The sequence below is a fragment of the Neodiprion fabricii genome, chromosome 5 (genome assembly GCF_021155785.1).
Source record: "Neodiprion fabricii isolate iyNeoFabr1 chromosome 5, iyNeoFabr1.1, whole genome shotgun sequence".
Lineage (NCBI taxonomy): Eukaryota > Metazoa > Arthropoda > Insecta > Hymenoptera > Diprionidae > Neodiprion > Neodiprion fabricii.
Window position 1 is genome coordinate 11241387 of NC_060243.1, and position 13149 is coordinate 11254535.

At 38.8% G+C, this 13149-nt stretch overlaps 1 protein-coding gene across 2 annotated transcripts in view; it reads left to right on the forward strand.

Annotated features, from left to right (window-relative positions):
* LOC124182679 overlaps positions 1–13149 on the forward strand; it is an 82093-nt gene that overhangs the window by 41125 nt on the left and 27819 nt on the right. The window lies entirely within an intron of this gene.

The following is a 13149-nucleotide window of genomic DNA, read 5'->3' on the forward strand; positions in this document are numbered from 1 at the left end:
ACTACATCGGTCAATTTACAACCGATATCCGACACATCGCAGGAATTGCGAGAACACCGTAGCCTATGTTCTCTTGCGGATCGTGATAGTATCAACCGCGGTCGACTCCCAAACTCTTGCCGAAATGCAGCAACGTAACAACGAATTATAAACAATTCTACGAAACGGTTTCCAAACGCTTCAGGTAAAGAAAGTGACGTTCCCGGAAACGGACCTGGAATTCTACTGTGATGTATTGACCAACGTGATTCGACCGTACATACTGTAACGAGTACGGTTTTCCTCGAGGCCAGCGCCTATGAGGTAAACCCGTTATTATGGTGTTCTTTGTCAAATTTTTTGAACGAACAAGTATATAAAGGACCCCTTCTGATGGGTAAAAACCAGGACCAGCTTATCAGACCCCAAAAACCCTGGACTGTCAAACTATATGCGGACTTAGGTAGCACCGAAGCCGCCTTGATACGTGAGCAGGCACCTCTGCCCGTTGCTCCCTTCAGTAAGACAAGGGCTTATTTGGCCGTTGCTTCCAGCCGGAGAGAAGTGAGAGAGGTGTATGTCGCCTAGTCGGAGATACGGGCTTTCCAGTACTCCCTTCTAATTGCGAACTCGGAGAAAACAGAGTCGCCTGCCTATTTTCAGTAGTGGTTACTGACCCTAAACACGGCCGATCCTCCAGACCTGGGATTTTCTTGGCTGTCTGTCTGTTTATCCCCCCCCCCTCACCTGGTGAAACTTTGGATTCGTGAAGATTGTCGGACAACGAGACAGACGAGTGTATATTTTGACAGTGAATAGGCTGTAATAGTAATAATTCAAATACATTTGGTATCGTTCACAATTGGCGATTTGGGTTGAGAAACTTAACTGTAGAGAACTAAAATTACAAATAAAGAAATAATAATATTTATCAGAATTTATAGGTTCTGCTTTCAAAATGGTCCCTTTGGAAACTTTTTAGCGGTCCCGGGCTATCGTGGACTCTAAAATTATATCATTCTAATTCCGAACTAAGCTCTTTGCTTGAAGATCTATTCTAACTTTGTAAAGCTGAATTCGAGAATGTCCTCTGGACGGGGTACACTTCGCCTGAATATGACGCAGCTCGGCGCTTTGCCGGACGACTGCTAACCGCTCTTCGTGGTCCTCCAATTTATACTCTCCCGGATCTCTCGTCGGATTACCTTGTCGACGTCCTTCCCCTATTCGTGTGTCCTGTTATGGGTCATCATCCCGGTATGCGTCGGTTAACGTCCGTCGTGTTTGTTTATCATTTTGCATGCTGTGGGCGCTGCTGATGCCGATGGTGGTCTCGGTCAGCTTTCCGTTAAAGTTGTTGTCGTGATTTGTGTATGTCACGGGGATTGTTGATGTTAATGACGATCTTGATCAGCTGTCCGTTACAATACCGGTAACCCAAAGACGTTAGGTATTCAACAACTGTTCATAACAACTTTCGCATCCAGGGGTTCGCGTAACGCAGAACTTGATTACGACAAGATTCATCTGGTTGTCGATGAACAGAGACTGCAACGAATGGACACGCTCGTGCATTTCCTTGCTCGTGCATGAACATCGTAGGATCCATGCCCAGCTCCCGAAGATTCCGGTATTGTCTCACTTGCGTAGACGGTTTCACAGGGTGGCCCGAAGCACCTACGTGAACCTGGCACCCGACATGTTCAGAAATCAATTTTGAAAATTTCCATCGATTCTAAATCGTTTGTTGTTGTTTGTAGTGAAGAAACTTTCGTTTTCAGTAAAAATCCAAAATAGATACAGCGTTTCCAAAAATAGGGCTCACTCCATTTTAAAATTTTCGAAAATCGTAAAAAGCGGCAAGTGCAGAATCGTTCGTAATTGATTGTGGTACAAGAATTTTCGTTTGTAGTAGTCCCAGAAAAAGTTACAGATTTTTCAATTTTTAGTACCAAGTTCACATTGGTGCCAGAGGTAATACCCATCCCGGACATTGCGGCAGAGACCATCGCAAGGACTCACCTTGCGTACCAGTGGCGTAATATGCAACTTCCTCACGAGCAATAACTCTCTCGAGTTGTTTTACGTCCGTTCGTTAAACGTCATACACTTCTGCCGCTATGTCTACAACTTTTCTTAAGTTGGTCGTAAAGCTCTGTCTTGGTGCTATCTCCGTTACTCGTACATCAACGTCGAAAATGGATTCCGATATTATGGATTCATTTCTTTGGGTAGTTGTTTGTACATTCGCGTGAGTTGGAGGCGCAATCTCGTTGGGTTCAGTGACCTTTAACGGATTGTTTGCCTTCTTTTTTTGTGGTTGTTTTTGCGACGGCGTGCGTTTCTTACCAATTTTACTCGGGTCGAAATTTGCAGCTTTTCCGCGATACCCTGGAGCTATCTGCTAAATTTCTCCTACACTAGATTTTCTTCGCTTCTGCCATATTTATGATGTTCTTATCTTTTTCTTGTTATCAAACACCAGAGATAAAACTGGCTCCTATAAAAGTTGGGGTACTTGGACCAGTTATCACCTCAACAGCTAGGTGTCGCTATTAACGCCTTTAACGAGCTTCGTAGGGAAGCGTCTGATGGCTCTGCCGTCGCCCGACGGTATTTTCTATTTAAGAAAACGCTCCGGCTCGAGATGCATCCAATCACCTCCTTGTTTTTATTGATACGGTTTTTCAATTTGGAGATATCATCGATCAAAATTCCGTGGATTTCGGATATCGTAAAATTTGGGCTTGCAAGAACTCGGGAACGGCGGCTCGAAATATTGTGAAATAAATCAGGGACACTACTCTTACATAGTATAACAAAATCCTAGAAGAAAAATGAAACCGAAGGTATCGAAGTCCGAAGGTGGCTGACTTCACGTGGGATGCCCCGTTCGTGCGTGTGTGCGTCTGTGTGTGTGTGTGTTACATATTATTTGTAGCATTGCACGCTATCCTTCGGCGTGAATATAAATTTAAAATTTCGTGGTGTCGTTCAAATCGATACATACTATGTAATAAAATACGAAAAACACGTGCATAACAAGTAAAAAAAAGTTGTGGTTGGGTAATAGAGGGATTGGTTAAAGCGATCGTGGTGCGGATAACAAAGGGTTTGGTTAACAGAGGTTTGGATAATCGACGATCTAGAGTAATTGTAAATTATCCAAAGCTCACTACATAAAAATGACATCATCACCATCAGACTATACCTAGTTCCGTTGGTAATTTGTCCAAAGTATTATGAATCACGTGTTGAATGCTCCTTTCTATATGTATACGGACTTTAGCAATCCTATATGTTTTCTTGACCTCTTCTTCTGATAACATGCCATCGTGTACAAAAAGAGGCATGACGACAGTACATGTTTATTTTTCAACAGATTTTTAATTTCAGGATAGCCCTTGTACATTGAAATCTGGTCTCCAGGTTGAACCGAATTTAAAAATCCCAATTCGGTGATAATAAAAGCACTAGTAGTTCTCCCTCTATAGCATTTACTAACAAAACCTATCATACCATTCGGAGTTACCGCTAGTAACAATTGGACTGTTTTTGCACTTTAGTAATGAGAATACATAAATATTCCTTCACCATCTTGTTTGGGCTGCAAAATTTTAATTTCTGTGCAATCAATGATTGCTGTACAATTTGGATAATGCGGTCGGAAAGTGGGTGGTAAATTTATCATTACTGTCTCTTTGCTCGACTAGAAACGAAGTTTCACTTTCTTTGGGCTACAAATTTTTAAACTGAATTGAAAATTTTTGGCACTGCTCTTCAGTAAACATTAAAGAAAACAGCCAGAGCATAATATGACATTCTAGTTATAATTTTTATTAGGAAAATGAGAAGTTTATTCTCCGTAGAAATTTTACTTTATCGAACTCCATCTGCAGATAACATCCTCAAGACTAAGTTGAGAACTTGAGTGCTAACACCAATTAAAATTTTCCAAGCATGAGAGTGCCGGCTATTTGAAAAGTGTCTTTCGACTTTTCTGGGGTAGACTGAAATGTTCACCTATTAAAAAAAAAAAAAAGTATTGAGTAAAACCAACTTGAGGAAACTGAACGGACAAAAACACTGTCATTTAGTCAAACAGGTACAGACCATTGCCTACATGTGCATGAATTTGCCGTACTATGTCATCGAAATATTGTGTCAAGTAAATTCGTGACCTCAATGTGATGACTAAATGGGTTTCTTGGATATGAAAGTCATCATACGTGAACAAATTAGTTAATTTTTAACGTTTCGGCCCGAGATGAGAGCTCTCAGAAGAACGCATTTATTGAATCAGTTTTCATAGTGAATACAAGTTGTATCATACACATGTAAATTAGAATTAAAATACAGAATATTTGAGTGAAAGTTAATCTAGTTACCTTGATGCGATCACATGCTGCTTACACAGAATTATTGAAATTTTATTTACAATACGGATATTATTAAATTAGTACTTTATGCAACAAGTGAGGAAAATCAGAGAATGCCGATGAGTAGGTATGTGCGTGAGCACGAGTCAAAGGCGAGCCTTAGACACGTGCGGAGCTCGCACACGAATCACCATTTCTTGATTTTCATGACTAATTGCATACAATATTTTTTATCATGAATTTTTCGGAAGGGAATTTTCATAACTGACAATTGCCTGAAATGGTCTGCCGCGTCAGTTGTGTATTGGACCTGGCCTCACTCGGTTTGCTTCAAGTGCGCATGTGTAGCGGTACACAGAGTCTTCTACCGCGCGTGCGCAATGGCGCACAACACTCTATACGACAAAGTGCGCATGCGTAGTAGTTCACGGTGCTTTATATGATTCAGACTACGCAACAGCGCTGCATACGTCCATTTTAGACACATGTTACAGACATCCAAAGTCCACGGCAATCCACCTCTCCCAGCTGTTCATTTTTGCAAGTTTTTATTTGATTTAACGGTAAAACAATTGAAGTTTTTTGTAAATACGTGTAATAACGAAGTGACAAGTACAACGATCGATGACGAGTGAGATGAAGTAAAGTGGGGGCACCTACCAATCGAATTAGGTTCACTGGTTATGAGGTTCACAACAGAGGAAATTTAGTCTAACTATATACAGGTCACATTTCCGGCGGTACATTGAGTAAGATATTACCTTCCTATTACAGAAGCATAAATGCAGCGTAGGTGTTCTATATCTTGTCTTAAATTGACGCTAGTTGTGTGGCTCATGATATTACACATGTCGAAGGAAATCGTTCAAGAATACATTAGCTCTACTTCTAGCATACTAGAGTAATCATAATTGAAACTGTGATCAAAATTCACTATATGTCTAGTGAGGGCTGTATGGTGTTTCGCATTTTCCAAAATTTGTCCTTCATGTTCTCTGATTCTAGTATGCATTTGTCTGCCAGTCTGATCAATATATACTTGGGTACAGTATTTGCAAGGTATTCGGTAAACGACATTTGAATGACTGTCCTTCGGTAGCTCGTTCTTACCAGTCAAACAGGAAGCTATCTAATAATCTATATTATCGTTCTTGCCTACAAACTGGACATTATTTTTACTGAATAGTCTACTTAGTGGTTCGAATAATCTTGGTATTGCTGGTATAGTGAAGCAACGAATTTTTTAGTATTGTCACAAACGTTAGTTACACAGTTATTAGTGTCGTCACTATTTATGATTGAATTGTATGTAAGTTTCATGTGCTTTCTGAGCAAGAATTGATGGTAGTCATTCGGCAGTAACACTTGGTGTATGAATCCAAGATTCTTATGGTGAGATTCAGTGCTAGATGGTCTGTGTTGCGTGTATTTGTTGTGCTAGACATGAGTGTGAGGTATGAACTCTAGCGCTCATGGAAGGTTGTTGCGATTTACGTACCCTTCCGTGATAGCGTGTGTATGTGTCACGAGGATCAGCAGATCAGCTGTCTTCGGTGTCAGTCTTCGAGTGTACCTCTATTGCGATACTACGTTGTGGTTCGTCTATAGTCATTCTCTGTACATTCAAAATAGAATTTATTTTCTGTTTGCGTTTCACGCATCTATATAACGTGTGCAACGTTTCTTTATAGATGTGAAGGGTAAGAATTCTCGACCTCGTAGATAATATATTGGTAAATCTTGGTGATCGGTCATTGAAATGTATAACGTATATTTTCGTTAACGTTTCGGCCCGGATATGGGCCCTCCCCACTTACTGAACTGGTTAAAGCCTTAAACATCTGTTTTGATTCGGCAATCTTCAAATTTAACAAGGACAAATACGCACAACAATTTATGCCACCATTTCTCTATTGCCGCTATTGCCAATTCATGAGGAATTTTAGTGAAGAGTTAAATCACATCTAGTGAAATTAAAATATAATTGTACGGTTACCTTAGATTTTTAATAGCCTTCACGAAACTGAAGCTGTTTTTAATGCGTGAGAGATATTATTAGAAATCTATGACTTTAATAAGCTAGCACGATCGCACGCAGGGGATTTAATGAAGGCTACTATTATCCGCATCAGTGTACCTACTTTATGGATTTTATGAAGGTCATACACCCATGGTCATACACTGTCACTGTTTGAAATTGTAAATCTAGTTTGTCTCGAAATCTGATGGTTTTAAACCCATTTAGCTGTCAGTTGGCCAACTTCTTTTTGTAAAGTCTTCATCAAATCATGCTTAACAATTTTGTATGTGTTGTTATCTGAGAGCTTTTCAATCATTTCCTCATTATATAGGTCTTTTAAAATAACGACTGTACTGTTGCCTTTGTCTGCCTTTAAAAACACGAGCATTGGATTGGATTTTCTGAAACTTTCTGTTTCGTGGATTTTACTATCAAGGGCTAAGTTCTTTTGTCCAATCAGTGACTTATTTTTTAAACTTTTAATTGCATTGGTGAATTCGAAGCGCGCTCAATTTATATTTTCTAGAGAGGGAGAATTTTCCAAATTCGTCTGAGGAGGACATTCATTTCGGGCCAAAACGTTAACAATTAACTAATTTGTTCACGAATGACGACCTTCATATTCAAGAAACCAACTTATCCATGGAAATATTGTTTAAACATCTACTATTAAATTATACATGTGAGGTATACACTTATGTGCATACATATATTGTAATTAAGTTGTGTTCACACGACTAATACATCCTGCATAATATTCAGTGACCAAATGTTTAATCATTTGTCTACATATGTACAGTTACTCGGCCAACGAGTATTATTGTAGAAAACGGTCAGTTTTCAGACTATAACAGGAGCACTTCGATTCAAAATATATCCTTTTTTCCACGCATTATTCGGTGCTATGAGATTTCTTTGACTCGACGTTTACTTATCATGCACAGAAGACCCATTCATTCCTTTAAAAATACAGGGAATTGCATTTCACAACTGTTACTTTTTACTGTGGTGAGACACAAAAAAATATTAGCTTCAGCTTTAGTAGCGTGCCATAACATCAAGTCGAGTGGAAAGTAGCTGCAAAATTTTTAAATCATCTCATACATACTTCAGAACACGCAATTCCGATTGTAATATTTATCAGTACGTAAATGTCACCGTACTTATGTATTTAGTTGGTGCCGCGATGAAACTGAGTTTCAACATGAGCCTCAATGCAAGATGAGTACATATTGAAGATTCAAGCAATCTCTCCAATATTTCTGGCTGAATAAACTCAGGAATATATTATATATGCTCAACTTGACTTCCTATCGCTTGGAAAATTACTTCATGATCTGCATTTCGAATTCTGACTTATTCACCTCAATTGTTACGAGCATATCGGAATGTCGCTTTTATGTTCAACATACAGGGTGGGTAACAAAAAAAAACGTGAATAAATTCCGAACACGTTGACAGATTTCGATAACTTTATTTTGCTGGAAACTATAAGAATGAATCTTTCATGTCACGTTCAAAAATCTGAAATTCCTACTGAAATTGTGATTCGAAGATTAATTCTGTCATTTCAGAAAGTCTCCGAGATTTTATTTACATGCTACGAAACGTTTCGTGTAAGATTAAAATAAAAATGAGCACTACAAAGTTAAAATTCTGTTTTCGAAAGACATTATCGAGAAATTCCAGAGGCAAAAACTGTGCCTGTAAATGATGTCGAGATCTTGATCAAAATTGATTCAGCGAACGATGAATCACCAACCACCAGGCAGTCGTAAAGAACATTTTAGATTTTTCGACATCATGTTGTGACAGACTTTTGATATCAGCAAATTACCTGGAGCATCACATTTTCAGTCGTGGGAGAGAATTTTTTACTAACCCGTGAAAGAGAGTGCAAATTCGAAAATTTTCAGGTGAGTTGAAAAATTAACGACGGAGCTAGAATCGAACCTGGTGTCTAGAGATGCTTTACCGGAGACTTACTCCACTAGACCACCTAGCCGCTTGACTACAATGTCATTAATTTCTTTCATCACCTGCATTCGAAATTTATTTTGGTTCGTGTGCCGTGTATTTGTAGAAGTTGGAGGATTCGTCGCAAGAGGCACAATTTGAGACAGTGTGTAATCGTGGCTTATTTGTGAGTGTAACTCATTACACTCCTGTATTAAGCCATTTAGACCGGACCCGGCCGATCATCAGAATGATGTAAAGAAGTCATATATATTTTGTCGCGAGAAAAATTGGTCAAGATCCGTGGAAGTTGAAGTCACATGGCCTGTTTTTTTACTCTTCAGTGCACGAGATATCGCATCCTGGCGGAGGAGAGTTTTGACATTCGTATTAAAGTTAGTTACGTTGTCGTATCGATTCATGCAGAGGAAACACCATTATTTCACGATTTTGGAATTGTCTAAAATTGTGTAAAACATGATAAAACAAAACACACTCATATTTAAAAATCTTGGTGAACTGTAAAGTTAAAAAAACAATGATTTTTTCCCCAATGTCTTGTTACGATAATTTTACTAAATCCAACCTCGTTTCTGGCACTAGTAACTATAAATGGTGGACACATTGAACCGTATAACTGAATTCTGTTTCCCGTGTACTTTTTCCCGTTGATCGTATTAATTATTAGAAAACTTTTAAATATTAACAATCAACGACATAAATAAAAAGCATAGTGATGTACATTTTTTTGTAATCAGTTGAACCGAAACAAATCAGTCTTTGATCATAATTTAAGATCGAAATTAAGTTGAAGATTCTTTAATATTAATTTTTTTCATACACCCAGTGACTTTTTCACAAGCTGATTTTCAAGAGCATGTATCTCAGCAGCGAATAAAATTTTTCAAATTTTCAAACGTGCCACGAAAGATTCATTCCTCTGGTTTCGAATAAAATAAAGCTTTAGAAAATCACTCAACGCGTTGGCATTTTATTCACGTTTCAAATCGGCCCCCTTTTATTTTTGACCCGCCCTGTCGATAGATATTTACGTGTAATAGATTGCGCTTTGAATTGTTGTTTAACTTTTTATTCTAGTCAAGGGGGATTTCAAATAATACAAATTTCATTGTAGTTTTTCTTGCAGGGTATCAGTTTTCCAATTCATTTGTGCTAACAAGACACCATCGTTCATCTCTAAGGCCTACAAGAGAGGACATTAGTACGCAATGTATAAATCTTTATACTACGAATACTGAATGCACAGGAAACTCTAACGAATAGTGCATTGCACACCCTTTATAGTAGAATTCACCATATCACAATGTTTGAATCTAAGAATAAAAGCGGTAGGACAAAATTAAGAGGAAGAAGAGGAAGAACCATGTTAGTGATCTTTGACCTGGAAAAATAATCTTGGTTTTATAGTACACATTTCAAACGATTTAGCGAACAAAAGGAAGTTTGAATCTGCCAGAGGCAGCGTTTTGGGTTACCTGACACTGTTATCTGGACGCGTTAGAAGATTAAGATTCAGAATGGTAGATTTCGCTCCGCAATTCCGTCAGCCCTTCTTCTTTCTTTCTCTCAATCTTGGCTAAAGATTGCTGGCAAGATGCGCGCTTCTTCCATCCAAGTGTATGCGGAATCTTTGAGATAGTATAAGAATTTTTTGCCAGTTCAAAATAGCGAAAAAATTTTGCTCGACCAATTTTATCAGTGATATCCAAAAATTTGCAACAATTCGATAATTGTGGCTTCTAGTTCTACATTCGTGACAAAAGAGGTAATATTGACAGTAGGTATAACCAGGAAGAAAAGAATCCAATACTATTTGAAATCAATTTTAATGCTTTGAATATGTATACAGTTGCTTTGTCATTGTTTAATAGACGCAACGATATTTTGAGCTTTTTATTCGTAGTAGTAAGCAATGCAACATGTCGCTTGTTTCGCAATTGTAACATGAAGACCGGCTCTCACTTTTTACATGTAAATGACCCGTGATTAGTAATTTAGATATTCCTATTAGAAAGTAGGAATTAGAATATTTGAAAAATTTATTTATATCCAATGGAAATGTCACATATCGAAGTGATGCTTTATTTCAACAAGACTGCAATAATTTCGGAAATACATTTATGTCTCACACTACACCTATCTTTAGAATAATTTGAGAACAAAGAGCTGGCCCCGAATTTGGGTAGAGTAACGACGTGAACGTCATCGAGTGTTGAGGAAAGCAAGCCAAGGCTTACAATAGTTTTTCACCCCGAAGAGGATAACCGACTGTCCTCGCCACTTGTATAACATTGCGACGCCGCTCTTTATCGAACCTTTCCTCTCTCGTTCCCAGTGCCAGATTAAGGAATATGCCAACAAGGCCTAGGCCTAGGGCAGCCCACCCTTGGAAGCGACAAAGTTTTGGGGATCGTAATATCCTTTATTCCTGGCTCAACTGTGATGGCTATTTTATTGACCAGAAAAGCGGGAGAAAAGTAACACGTGTTTCCCTCTTATACTTTTTTCTCCGCCGATATGCAACTTTTTTCAAGTCAATGAAGTGGTCACAGTTAAATCAGGAACAAAAGCCTATATGTAATATGGGGATAAAACCGTTTGCTTCCTCTGATGATTACTATCTTCGATTCGCTCAGACAGTAAATCCGTCCCCGGCAATAATCTTCGAGTTTATTCCCTTGTTACATAATGTACTACCTTTGGCCTTTTTTCTAGATCATAAGACATCGGTTATCAAATAATCTCCCAAATGCAATGCCTGGATACTGACTAAAGATTGATTTGATGTTATTATTCAACCTCGGTTTTAAGACATCTTATGAAAGTGACGAGTATTGTCGCATTGTTACCTTCATTGATTGCATGAAATAGCGGCAGGTGGTAGCATAAGACGTACGTGTAAAGCTACAACCGCGGCCGAATCGTGGTTACCGCTGATACGAAAACCAAGTAAAAGTAAGTAACTCCATCAACACGTGGTGATGGTACGACATTTTTCTCGCAAGTAAAGTATGGCCTGAATAGTATAAGTACAGGCGTTATCATAGCATACCCTATTGGAAACTTTATGCCATGAGTCGAGAACGAAAGTTTAGCGCTTCCTCGTACTGAATAAATACGAAGGAAAATTGGAAAAAAGAACATGTCTCGTAAGGAGAAATGCAAAAGTTAGATAAATCCGTTGTTTTGAAGAGGGTTATTAGTGCCACCGCCACGAAAGGACTAGCCAATACAGAAAAGAGTAAAAATTAGAAGCGAAAATATAGATGTTGATATTGAAAATAACGATTTTCCCGTAGTAGAAATTGGAAACGAAATCAAAAGATTTTGTTGCTCTTACAATCGAAAAAAATTAACCGAGTCACACTTCAGATATCTCTGAAATTCATAATGATCTGGACAATAGCCATTGTTCACAATACCATTGAAATTTGCAAATTATGCCGATTTGAAATTCTATGTGATGATGTTGTTTGACAAACATTGCACGAGTAAACATCTCGTCAAATAGATATTAAATCATCGAAGTATCGAATATTTACTAACGCACGGTAGCGAACAGAATACAGATTGTGACTTTACTGGTTTCGAGCAACAATATGCTAATAAAACTCCGCGTACATGCCAAAAATATTTTCGCACGACAACCCGCAGATGATGAATTGAAGCCACAGAATAATCTTGTATACTCGAAGAGCGAAGGAGCCGTGTTGCGTGTCCCATAACGATAACTTCGAGGGCTCTCTAACCCAGCGACAAGTGGAAATCACGCCTGAAAGAATAGGATAATGTATCCAAGCGTTGTTCGGCCGACGCTGGGTCAGCGCTGGCCCATGTATTGGGTACCAGTACTAGCAAAAAGACCCCGGACCGGCCAAGACCCGATGTACAACCTCTGTTTGCTAGCGCTCATCCAACAGTGGTTCAGGTTTTTACCGCCAGTACTAGCAAGAAGACCAACACTGGCCCAAACTCGGTGTATAACCTCTGTGTCGGTATTCGATGCTGAGCTCGCGCTGTTCAATATTTTCAGCACCAGTACTTGTAAAACCACCATCACTGACTGAGTTTCGATAGCGAAATACCGTAATTCAAAGCCGTGCTAAGAGAGCTGCTAAATAGAGAGTTAAGAATAGTTCTCTTTTCATGAGTTTCCCGACTTTGACTTCTGTCCACACTTCACAGTGACTACAGTTGTGTAGCCCCTACCCTGTGATTGGATGGATACATAACCTCTGTTGCATTTCGGGCTGGTTTTCGCTTTTTCATTCTAGTTCGGTAGTAATATTAAATTTACGTGATGTTTGCCACTGTTTGTTCATAATGCCTTATACAATAAATATGCGCACTGTTCTCTAAAATTCGTCAACTGTTGGAAATCTCAATATTTAGGCCACAAGTTCTCAAGCTAAAAAAGAATTGAGATTTAACCCCCCATGACCGCAAATTATTCTTATGTATTCCTGTCATATAATTGATGTGTTAGTAAACGAAAGGTGAAGCGAAACGAATCCATTGAATAATATATCTTGGTTGATAATACTGGTGAAGTGATGGTTAGCGGCACTGGCATAGTCATGGCCAGCAATACTGGCTGGTTAGTGGTAGGATATTGGCCCAGTGCTTATTAAGAAAACTTATCATCTAAATCTAGACGCGAAGCATAGGACCTACCTTATCATGCCAGCTAATATCCAGCAATAATCCAGCACTGGGACTGAAAGCTGGGCCGCAGTTCAAAACATTACCAGCATTTTTTTGGTTTTTTTAATATACCTTTCCATTCATCGCATT